An 11,456-nucleotide genomic window follows, 5' to 3' on the forward strand; every position below is an offset into this window, starting at 1 on the left:
TGCAATGGGGGGGGGCAGGAAAAATTGTCATTAAGCAGTGCAGTTGTTAACTGAGGCATCAGATGATTGTGCCTTTTTATGACCTTTTTTTTTGCCATGGTTGTTAAGTGAATCACTGTGGTGACATCCTGTGACAGTGGCTTGTGAGATTCCTGCCAACTTCTCCATTGATTTTTCTTGACAGAAGTCAGCTGGGGATAGCTGTTAGAAGGCCTCTGTCCTTGAGTTTTCCTCAAAGTCTCTAAAGTAAGGTGACCAGATTTTAACATTGGTAAAGAGGGACATTGTGGGCGTGGCTTATTTTGTGGGCGTGGCTAGCTGGTCATGTGACTGGGTGGGCGTGGCTAGCTGGTCATGTGACCGGGTGGCCATGGCTATGTGTATAGGGTAAGGTGAACAGATTTTAACATTGGTAAGAGGGACACCATTGTGGGCGTGGCTTATTGTGTGGGCGTGGCTTGGAGGCCATGTGACTGGGTGGGCGTGGCTAGCTGGTCATGTGACCGGGTGGCCATGGCTATGTGTATAGGGACTACTCAGAGGGCTGGAAAGTCATTTCTGACAGGTCCTCACACTTTTGACTGGTCCTCACACTTATGACCATCCTCACATTTATGCCCGTGCAGCATTCTTAACAACCATGTCACTCATTTCACAATGCTTCTCTTCACCATGGTGACAAGATAGGGCAAAAACGTAAAATGTGAGGACAGTCGTAAGTTCGAGGACTGGTCAAAAGTGCGAGGACCAGTCAAAAATAACTTTTTCAGCCCTCTGAGTAGTCCATATGCATAAAAGGATACAGTAATAGAGAGGGATGAAGGAAGGAAGGGAAATTAGAGTAGGAGTGACGGTTAAGAGAGGGAGGAAGAGAGGAGGAGAAGGAGAAAGGAAGAGGAAGTAGGGAGGAGAAAAAGAGGGTGGGGGGAAGAGAAAGTAAGAAGGAAAGAAAAGAGAGGTGGTAGGTTTGAGGAGAAAGATTGCTGTACAATAAAAAAGATGAAAGGGAAGAAAGCCAACCCCAAACAAATATAAAGATATTAAGATAAAGAATGAATTGTTAAACTTTAAAGAATAAAAGAGAACAAATATGAATAAATAGCAATAATTAGAAACACACATACATACAATGTATTTTCTTTGAACAGAATATTTGGCTGGTTCACAAATTTAAACAGTGTTTAGTCATTTCAATTAAATTTACAATTTCTATATTTCCTTTTTGCCATATTTATTCCTCATCTATTTTTTAAAAAAAACAATATTACCCTTCATCCTCATCTCTAATCTTAATCAAATTCAATTTTTCCCTTCTATTCTATTTTATACCCCTTCCCATTGTCATCTATTTTTATATCCATCCTCACATTGTTTAATTATGTAATTATGTAATACAGTTGTTTAATACAAATTCAACATTTTAATATAAATCAATTAGTTATATAACTATCTTTTTTGTATATTAATCAATATGAACATGAATATTCCAATTATTTCCATGCAATCCAATTTCTTACAAATCAATTAATTATACTTACCAATAATAATAAACCAAATAATTTCCCCCATATATTCTTCCAAACCACAACTTAACCATTTCTGCTTTCAACACAGTATACAATTAATAGTATCTCAATTATTACAATTCCCTAGTTAAAAAGAGCTTTTTTTTCTTTTGTGTTTTAAAATCTTGAACTCTCCTCTTTTGCCCTAAATAATTTCCCATTGTTTACACCTACCTTTTTTGGTGAGGAAAAGGAAAATAAATCTGCTGCCTAATTTTCCAACGTTGCAAGCAAACAGCAAAGCCAACAGCCAGTTTCACTTTCGTTTTGAGCTTGGTTTGCACAAAGAGAAAAAAAAACCTGCTGGAGCAATTTAGGAAGAGCAGAGCCCTGCGCAAATCAGCTGAGAGGGGAGCTAATCAACGTAGGGCGGCCCTTTGAAGCCCCGCGGCAAGAGTTTAAACAGGTTTTTTCCCTCTAGCCAGCAGCGGGGACTCAGGAGGCAGAATGAAAAATCGGGACTTTTTTTAAAACGCCGCGGGACGCGGGACAAATTGCTCAAAAGCGGGACTGTCCCGCCAAAAGCGGGACGTCTGGTCACCTTACTCTAAAGATTCTTTTGCTGTATTGGATTACAGCTGCAATCACCCTAGAGCAGGGGTCGGCAACCTTAAACACTCAAAGAGCCACAAAGGTCCTAACCAGAAGCCTCCCATTCAATTCTGGAGTCGACCAGAAGTCCAGTTCCTCCACCATAGAGTCTCCTCCTAGCGAGGTGTCCTTTTTCCTCTGCTGACCAGAAATCCAGTTCCCCCACCATAGAGTCTCCTCCTAATGAGGTGTCCTTTTTCCTCTACCTGTCCTAACCGAAAGCCCTATCAATTGTGGAGCTGACCGGCAACAGGGAGCCGCAACAGAGGGATGAAAGAGCCACATGCGGCTCCAGAGCCATGGGTTGCTGACCCCTGCCCTAGAGCAAGGTCTCCAAACTTGGCAACTTTAAGACTTGTGGGCTTCAACTCCCAGAATTCCTCAGCCAGCCATGTGTTGGAAGTCCACATATCTTAAAATTCTCAAGATTGGGAGACATTGCTCCAGTGTCTCATAACTTGCTGGCTGAGAATTCTGGGAGTTGAAGGCCACAAGTCTTAAAGTTGCCAAGTTTGGAGACCTCTGCCCTACAGCTAATTAATTGTCAGGTTGATGGAAGCTATCGACCAATTTATACAGAAGCCAGAAAGCCAGCTGGGGAGAGGATAGTTCAGAGTTTCGTCGTGTGACTCCATCTTTGCAGAAGTTGATGAAAGTTGTAGTCTAACCCAACCAAAAAGTAACATCTTGGAGAAGTCTGGTCCAGAAATTACATCTTAGCGGAATATGTGCATTAGAGATTGTATTTGAACTCTCCAAGGAGCATAGAAAGTCTCCACAGCGCGCAACGTTGGCAGACATTCTGCAATGTTGTGGCTGCAGCAATTGATCTTGATAATTTATTATCACTTATCAGAAATGAATAATAGAAAAGAATTTCGTCTAGGCGTGAGTAATTGCACACTCATTTACAATGAATATCCCTGTCAGGGAAGAAAGGGGTCAGGGATGTTTGCATGGCCTTACTGGAAGATGACCTTCCTGTTTCCCCCCAAATTCCTAACCTCAAATATTAAGGAAGGAGTCTCCAATCCCATCTTTCCCCATGCAGCTTCAATTACGCAACCTTTTGTAGAGATAATATTGGGGGAGGAGAGGAGAACCGCAGCAAAACTTCTTGCAGCCCTGATGGACCTCTAAGCAAGGACTGACCCACCGGTGTTAAAACTACAACTCCCAGCAGCTCCAGGCAGGATAAAAATGTATGGTGGACTACAGGTTCTCCCTGTCTAGTGGAACAGACAGCCAAAGTTCAGTCAGTTGCATCCTGTTGTTTAGAGATGCCTTGTAATGGTAGCTCCCAGGGGGGTGTCAAAAATATCAAGATAGTTTCAGTCATGCAGGCCTGGCCACCATCTTGCCTTTTTTTCCCAACACCTTCCCCCCTTTGTGGACAAGTGAAAAGCCATTCTCCCTATAGATTCTTGCCTCTCTTTTTTTTTTTGTAGTTGCCAAATAACTTAATTTAACAGTAACAGAATTGGAAGGTACCTTGGAGGTCATCTAGTCCAACCCCCTGCTCACACAGGAGACCTGTACTAGGGATTCGAACTGCCAAACTGCTGACCTTTCTGATCGACAAGCTCAGTGTCTTAACCACTTGAGCCACCTAGTCAGGCTCTGACCTTTATAGCTGCTGATCTTTCTCTTGGCAATCAAGTTAGGAAGAGAGAGGATCAAAATCATTATACATCCTCTGACTCACCAACCTGCTTTCCAACTATCACAAGTTATGACCGTGATGGGCCAGCACCATTTCCATTCATAACTCGAGGACTACCTGTACCTTAGAACATTACTGCTACAAGAAGATGTCAAGAACCCTGCTTTTGCCTAAAATATCGTAATTAAAAAGTCCTGGAGCCAGGCTTAAAGTTCATATTTCTTCTCCTTTATCTTAATAGCTTCACCTCCTCTTCATTCCTCACCCCCCTCCCTTCTTTCCTTTATCGGATCTTGCAAGAAATCAAAGAAGTTTGAACTTCGAATTCTGTTCGTTGCTAACCACAAAGAATCAAACGGAAATAAAACAGGCCACAGAGTCAGTTGGGAGACCAGCAGAGTGGGAGAGCCTTAATTTCTCAGAGGTTCAGCCTAAAGGGTTCTTTGCCATATATGGAGCTGGGAAAAAACCGATCAGGGGGGAAAACTGATGAATCACACCTGAAGACCTTTTCAACTTTAAAATGAAGAGAGGATGCTGTGAAGGAGACGAAGATGGTTCAGCCACTTTCCATCTCTGTGGGTTTACTTTTCTCTGGCTAACCACTTTTTGCTTCACCTAACCTGATATCTGAATAGATTAATGCATTGATGATGAGAGATCTTTGTTTGTGGCTAGACTGATTCAAGAAGAAGATAAAGAACTGGAGAAAATCACAAAATACGAAAACCTGCAAATAGAAGTGAAACTAAACATCTGGAGCCCCACTTGAACATTACTGGCATTGACAAAATCTCCATCAGTCAATTGCAAAAGGCAGCTTTACTGGGAACAGTTTACATCTCATAAAGACATCTTTAACATGATCAAACAAGAGCAACATCTGTGTACCCCAGGTCCTTCAGAAAGGTTCAATAGGTGGAGAAAAATGACTAATCAGTCTAAAAATCTGGTTGATTTGCAACCAACCCTAATAATAATAATTATAATTTATTAGCCATCCAGGACTGAAAAATCCATAAAAGCAAGTAAAGAGTCGTGGTGGTGCAGTGGTTAGAATGCAAATACTGCAGGTTACTTCTGCTGACTGCCAGCTGCCGACAGTTCGATTCTCACCAGCTCAAGGTTGTCTCAGCCTTCCGTTCTTCCGAGGTTGGTAAAATGAGGAGCCAGATTGTTGGAGACAATATGCTGACTCTGTAAATTGCTTCGAGTGGACTGTAAAGCACTGTGAAGTGGTATATAAGTCTAATGTGCTATTACTATTGCTAAAACATTAAACCAGATAGACAGCCCAGACTAAAATAATCTTTCAAACAACACAGAGGGGTATCATGGGACTCCACCCCAAAGAGAAAAGGCAGCTATTAAAAAGAGCATCAAAATCTCTTTAGCAAACCTTATCTAACTTTTTTTAAACAAATAAGTGATTTTTAAAAATTATTTTCTTTGAAATGGAGCCTCCACAAACAGATAGGATCTATTGAAGAAGAAAACATAGTTTGGGCTCATCGTTTTATTTTGTACTGAAAGCAATCCCTGTTGAGGACAATTTTTAGTTAGGCAATGCCAATCAGCACAGGTAGCATGTAAAAGTCAGCACTTTTTCTCCTCTCTCTCTCTTTTCTTTTTGCTTTTCACTTTCATTCCTCCTTAGCTTCCCTTTCTCACTTTCCCTTTTATTTCTGCTCTGAGCATGACGATAGAAAAGCACCATGTTTATGAGACTGAAGCTGGCCTCATGGTTAAAGCTGCAGCTAAAGTGGAATGATGCAGAGAACTAAAATGAACTGAAAAGGGACAGGATGAGAGGTGGCCATAGGGAGTCTAAAAAAGCAAAATAGCAATGCCTTATGGACTTTTTGCTGAAAATGAAGGGAAAAAATGAATTTGTGATTTTATGGGTTTGATGATTAGAAAGAGAGAATATGGGGAAAAAAAGAGCCATGAGGTAACCTTATAGAGAGAGGATAACATATAAATGCAATGCATCTATAACCCATTAGCACTGATAACGTTACCTAATTGGGTAATGAAATGTCTGCAAACAAACAACAGAGCTCAAAGAACTCTGCAATTATAACTAATGTAAAATGAGATTGGACGCCACTTCTTTAGAGCTTTCTTTTTCATCTTCCTGTTTTCTCTTTGTCTTTTTTAAAAAAATTTTCTAGTTTACTGATCACTTTTCTTTACTTTCTTGTTTAAATTTGTATGATTTTTGCAAAAAAAAAAATTCATAAAAACTAATTTAAAGAAACCAAAATGGCAGCCAAAATTGCAGGTTCGAAACCCTGCCCCACTTTTTATATGTATTGTAGCTGACATTTTGTATTTTGTATGCTGACATTTTGAATTTTTGTATGCTGACATTTTGTATTTTTGAAACCCCCAATGCCTCTGACACACAGAATGCCCCCAGTCTCTCTTCCTAGGGCTGCCCTTGAGGACCATCCGGAGACTTCAGCTGGTACAGAATGCAGCCGCGCGGGTCGTGATGGGTGGTTCCCGATACGCCCATGTTACACCTTTCCTGCGCGACTTGCATTGGCTGCCGGTTGCTCTCCGGGCAACCTATAAAGCCCTTCATGGCTTAGGCCCAGGATATTTGCCAGACCATCTGCAACCAGCAACAGCTCCCCATCACCCGGTGCGTTCTCACAGGGAGGGCCTACTCAGGGTGCCGTCAGCTAGACAGTGTCGACTGGCGACTCCTAGAGGCAGAGCTTTCTCTGTGGGTGCTCCCACCCTCTGGAACCAACTTCCTCTGGGGCTTCGGTTGGCCCCTGACCTCCGCACCTTCCGCCGTGACTTAAAGACATGGTTGTTCAACCTGGACTGGGGGGGTTAACATGTATTTTAACACGTTTTATTGGATATTTTATTGTTGTGAGCCGCCCTGAGTCCTATGGAGATAGGGCGGCATATAAATAAAATAAAATAAAATAAAATAAAATAAATAAATAAAATAAATGTGTGTAATTGTGACAGTAAGACAATATGATTGTTTGTTATGTAGTATGTATACGTTTAAGAGAAATGTTTGTGGTATGGTTAACGGTACCTTAGCGTTGTCATTTACGCGTGTGTGATGATTTTGCTTTTGAAATGAGTAAGTGGTGAGTCACAAACACAGAAGGATTAATAAACACCCCAGTACAGTAATATTTCACATTTATCATGCACTTATAAAAAAAAATAAAGATCCACTACTATAGCATTGTTGTTGTTTTTTAACCTTTCTTAGTGCCTGTGTTAATCTTTTCCCTAGCAATAAATACCTTGTGTCTGGGGAATTGTGGGTAGTTGAGCATGGCTGGCTGGGGAATTCTGGAAGTTGAAGTCCATTCACGAGTCTTTAAAGTTGCCAAGGCTGGGAAACCCTGCTTTATTGAGTAGGGAGATTTCTATATAATAAATAGGGGATATCATATATCATGTATTGATATTGATTATAATACGTTGCTTTTGAATTCTACTTTGCAAGGTTTTGTGCAACTTTATTAGGTTTGTAGTACATTTTATCACTCTGGGGAGGCAGCCACTACAATGATGGGTCACTGAAATTATAAACAATTACAGTTTTTAAATATTAGAGACACAGAATTTCTGATTTGGTCTAGTTTAAACTCAGTTCCCATTTTATTAATTGGTCTGATTGGAAAAGGCAGAGAGATCTCTTTATCCATGCTGGGTTATAACAAGAAACTGTCTCCCCTTTGAGTTATGTTCAAGGTTCAATAGGCAAAAATCCATGGCATACATATAGCCTTTTTGAGAAGCAATAGCGATGTCACTTTGGGACAATATTCAGAACATAGAATAATAAGTAATAGAATTGGAAGGGATCTTGGAGGTCTTCTAGTCTAACCCCCTGCTCGAGCAGGAGACCCTATACCAGTGATGGCTAACCTTTTTTCCATCGCATGCCAAAAGCGGGGGTCGCGGGGTGGTGGTGTCGTGTGTCTATGTGCCCACACCCATAATTCAATGCCCCCACTGCACTCCCCCCACTTTTGGCACATGACGGCAAAATGGTTACCGATGGACCCAGTAGGTCCCTTTTTTGTCCTCCCCAGGCTCCAGAGGCTTTTTGGGAGCCTGGGGAGGGTGAAAATAGTCTTCCCCACCCCCCCGGAGGCCCTCCGGAGGCCGGAAATGGCCCATTTCCCAACTTCTGGTGGGCCCAGAAGGCCCGAAAATCAGCTGGTTGGCGCGCGCATGCATGCTGCAGCTGAGCTAGGGCAACGCTTGTGTGCCCAGAGCACGCGTGCCATAGGTTCGCCATCATGGCCCTGTACCGTTTAAGACAAATGGTTGAAAGCCTCCAGTAGTGGAGCATCCACAACTTGTCCAATTGTTGATTGCTCTCACCATTAGGAAATTTCTTCCTAACCTTTCTCCTTGACCTCCCCTCTTCTTTGTGGAAACCCCCTTAAATATTGGAACACTGCTATTATGTCTCCCATAGTTCTTTTCATTAGACTAGGCATACCCAATTGCTGTAAATATTCTTCATATGTTTTAGCCTCCAGCCCTCTGATCATTCTTTTTTTTTTTTAAGAACGTACCATCAAGCTTTCTTTAATGATCATTTACTGAAGAATGAAGATCCCCAATTGAAATTTGCATTTAATCTAGTTCTAAGGGCAATTGCTTATACAGTGGCAGACTTTTATACACAAACTAGTTCCCAAATTTCTTTCTTAAGGCGAATTTACTGGCAATCCCTTTACATTAAACCAGATTACTTCAGAAATAGCCCTCTCATCATTCCTGTTGCTGTTCTTTTGTATGTTTTATCCGTTCAAAAGTGGGAATTAGTGAATCGCCATTCAGGAAGACCAAATCTGTTCCCAAGGTCCTTTTGGATTTCTTTTGGACCCAATTATTACAATCACCCTGGGAACTTATTGCTGGATATTCAATATTAAATCTATTGGTGAAAAGAAGGGCTAGGGGTGACATGATAGTAGCCTTCCAATATTTGGGGGATTGCCACGAAGAAGAGGGAGTCAAGCTGTTCTTCAAAGTACCTGAGGGCAGAACAAGAAGCAATGGACGGAAACTAATCAAGGAGAGAAGCAACCTAGAACTAAGGAGAAATTTCTTGACAGTTAAAACAATTAATCAGTGGAATAACTTGCCTCCAGAAGTTGTGAATGCTCCAACACTGGAAGTTTTTAAGATGTTGGATAACCATTTATCTAAAATGCCTTGAGCAGGGGGTTGGACTAGAAGACCTCCAAAGTCCCTCCCAACTCTGTATTCTGTTATTCTGGGCTGATGTTGAGAGCAGCTTCCTGCCTTTCCGAAGAGAAAATTTAGCTGCCTATCTGGCGGAAGCAGAGGACACATCTGCTAAAGCTTCATGTGTTCACAGAAGTACAGATGGTTCTCCTTCCCTCCCTCCTCTCTTGCCTCGTTCTCTGTAAGCCCAACAGAGCTAAAAGAGAAAAAGAAAAAACCACAGCTTGGATGTGGATGTATTTATTAATTTGTTAAATTTATTTGCAACCTATTTGCTACAGGGCTACTCTGGGCGGCTTAAGAGTAGAAACAGAAGTAAAATAATAGAATGATGTTTAGAAAGTGTTTGATAGCTTTGAATATTTACACGGGTTGCTGTATGTTTATGCATGTGGGCACTTTAAGCCATTGCTATTTTAAAAAGCAGTTTGTGTTTGTGTCTGTGTCACAGAAAACATAAAAACACAATTATTCCTGATAATGCTATTTGTTCAATTGTGTCCGATTCTCACTGATTCTATGGACTGGCTTTCTGCACAGTTTCCAATCTTGTATGACTTCTTTCATTTCTTTTTATGCTCTGCCTGCTTATGCTTTGATGTTGTGCAGTCCCCGTGTTTTTTGATAGCCTCATTTCCTTTTACCGCTGACTCTTTTGAACTTAACTGCCTTTTCCAACGAGTTTGATCTCGATTGACACGGCCAAAATAATTAAGGTGAAATAAATTTTGTGATTTTGCTTTCCAGGGATATGTTTGGTTTTATAAGCTGCATTACTTATTTCTCTGTGAGAGAGATAGGTGGTTTCAAAATTTGATAAAAAATAAAATAAAATAAAAAATAAAATAAAATAAAATTTCTTACATTACAAATACCCTGTTCTTCGTTTTAGCACACATTCGGAATGGTGGGTTTTTTTTTTGGTGATTTGATAGAATTTTCTGTTGACAAACATCTCCGTTCTCCATTTATTTTATAAAGACAAGCTCAATAAACAATTATAAATAAACAGAGCAAAGTTAAGTATAGAAAGGGGTGAGGTAATCAACAAAATGAACTCCAAACCACAGCTAGAATGGGGTAGATTTCCTCATTAAAAAAAAAAGAACCTGGATGAATGCTTAAAAATTTGGCATTCAGGGAAGTATAAAATTTGAATTGATGCCGATAACTGAAAGCTGTAAAAGTCGAAATGTGATTTTAAAACTAAAAAAGGTTGAATAAAGACTATTTTTTTTTAAAAAAAAATTGGCATTCTACAAGGTTAGAAAAATAAGTGTAAGTACGTCTGGAGAATGAAACTCAAAAATGTCCCACGGGTAACTGGTGCCTCACCCAGAACCATGAACCCTTCAGTCTCCCGAGAGAGCCTGGCGGCCACTAAACTTCATTTGAAGGAAAGGAAATGCTGAGAAATGGGAGAAGTTTAACGGGAATTAAGTGAGAGCATCTTCTAGATCTTGTTACCTCATCAAGAGTTTTAAATCTTTTAAATGTATAAAAGCAGACGAGAATTCCATTTGGAACTCAGTTCCTTCCAATAAGTCCATTAAGCAGTTATGAAACAAATTACTCATTTGTTTGCTAGGAGGAGTTGATGGGTCTCTCTATTCACTGCCTTTCTTCCGTGTAAAAAAAACCCTGATGAACTTCAGGCTGACTCAGAAGTTGAGATCAACTGAAATTCAAAAGAAATGCAAGAGTATGGGCTGAATGTTGAACCCCATTCTAGAGAATTTTAGCACTGATTAAAGCAGAAGCGCAGAATAAATCAAATTGTATTCGCCTTTCAAACTTCTGTAACCAGAGTAATGTTGGTAAAGTAATTGACAGGGGGAAATGCTCCCGGTTCGGACCGGATCGCCCGATCTGGTAGCGATGGTGGCGGGTGGTTCGGTAGCAAAAATCCCTGCGGGCTAGCCCCCCACCATGCCCGGCTGAGCCGCACGATCATCAGAGGCTTTTTTTTTTTTTTACTTTTAAAAGCATTTTTTCTACAACCTCTTCCGACGAAAAAATGCTTTTAAAAGTTAAAAAAAAAAAAAAAGAGCCTCTGATGATCGCGCGGCTCAACTGGGATAATCAGAGGCTTTTCAAAGCATTTTTTTCTGCAACCTCTTGGCCGAAGAGCCAAAGCCTTTTTTTCTTTTAAATGCCTCTGATGATCCAAGCGGAGTTGCCTGATTGTCAGAGGCATTTAAAAGAAAAAAAGATCAGCTGGGATCGTCAGAAAAAATGGAAACATTTTTTTACAACCTCTTCGCTGAAGAGGTTGTAGAAAAAATGGTTTTAAAAGTAAAAAAAATTAAAAATTGGCCACGCCCACCCAGTCACATTACCCCCCCACCAAGCCACGCCCACAGAACCGGTAGTAACAAATTTTAGAT

Source organism: Pantherophis guttatus, chromosome 1, assembly GCF_059756535.1.
Source record: "Pantherophis guttatus breed Tessera chromosome 1, ASM5975653v1, whole genome shotgun sequence".
In the NCBI taxonomy this organism is placed as follows: Eukaryota; Metazoa; Chordata; class Lepidosauria; order Squamata; family Colubridae; genus Pantherophis; species Pantherophis guttatus.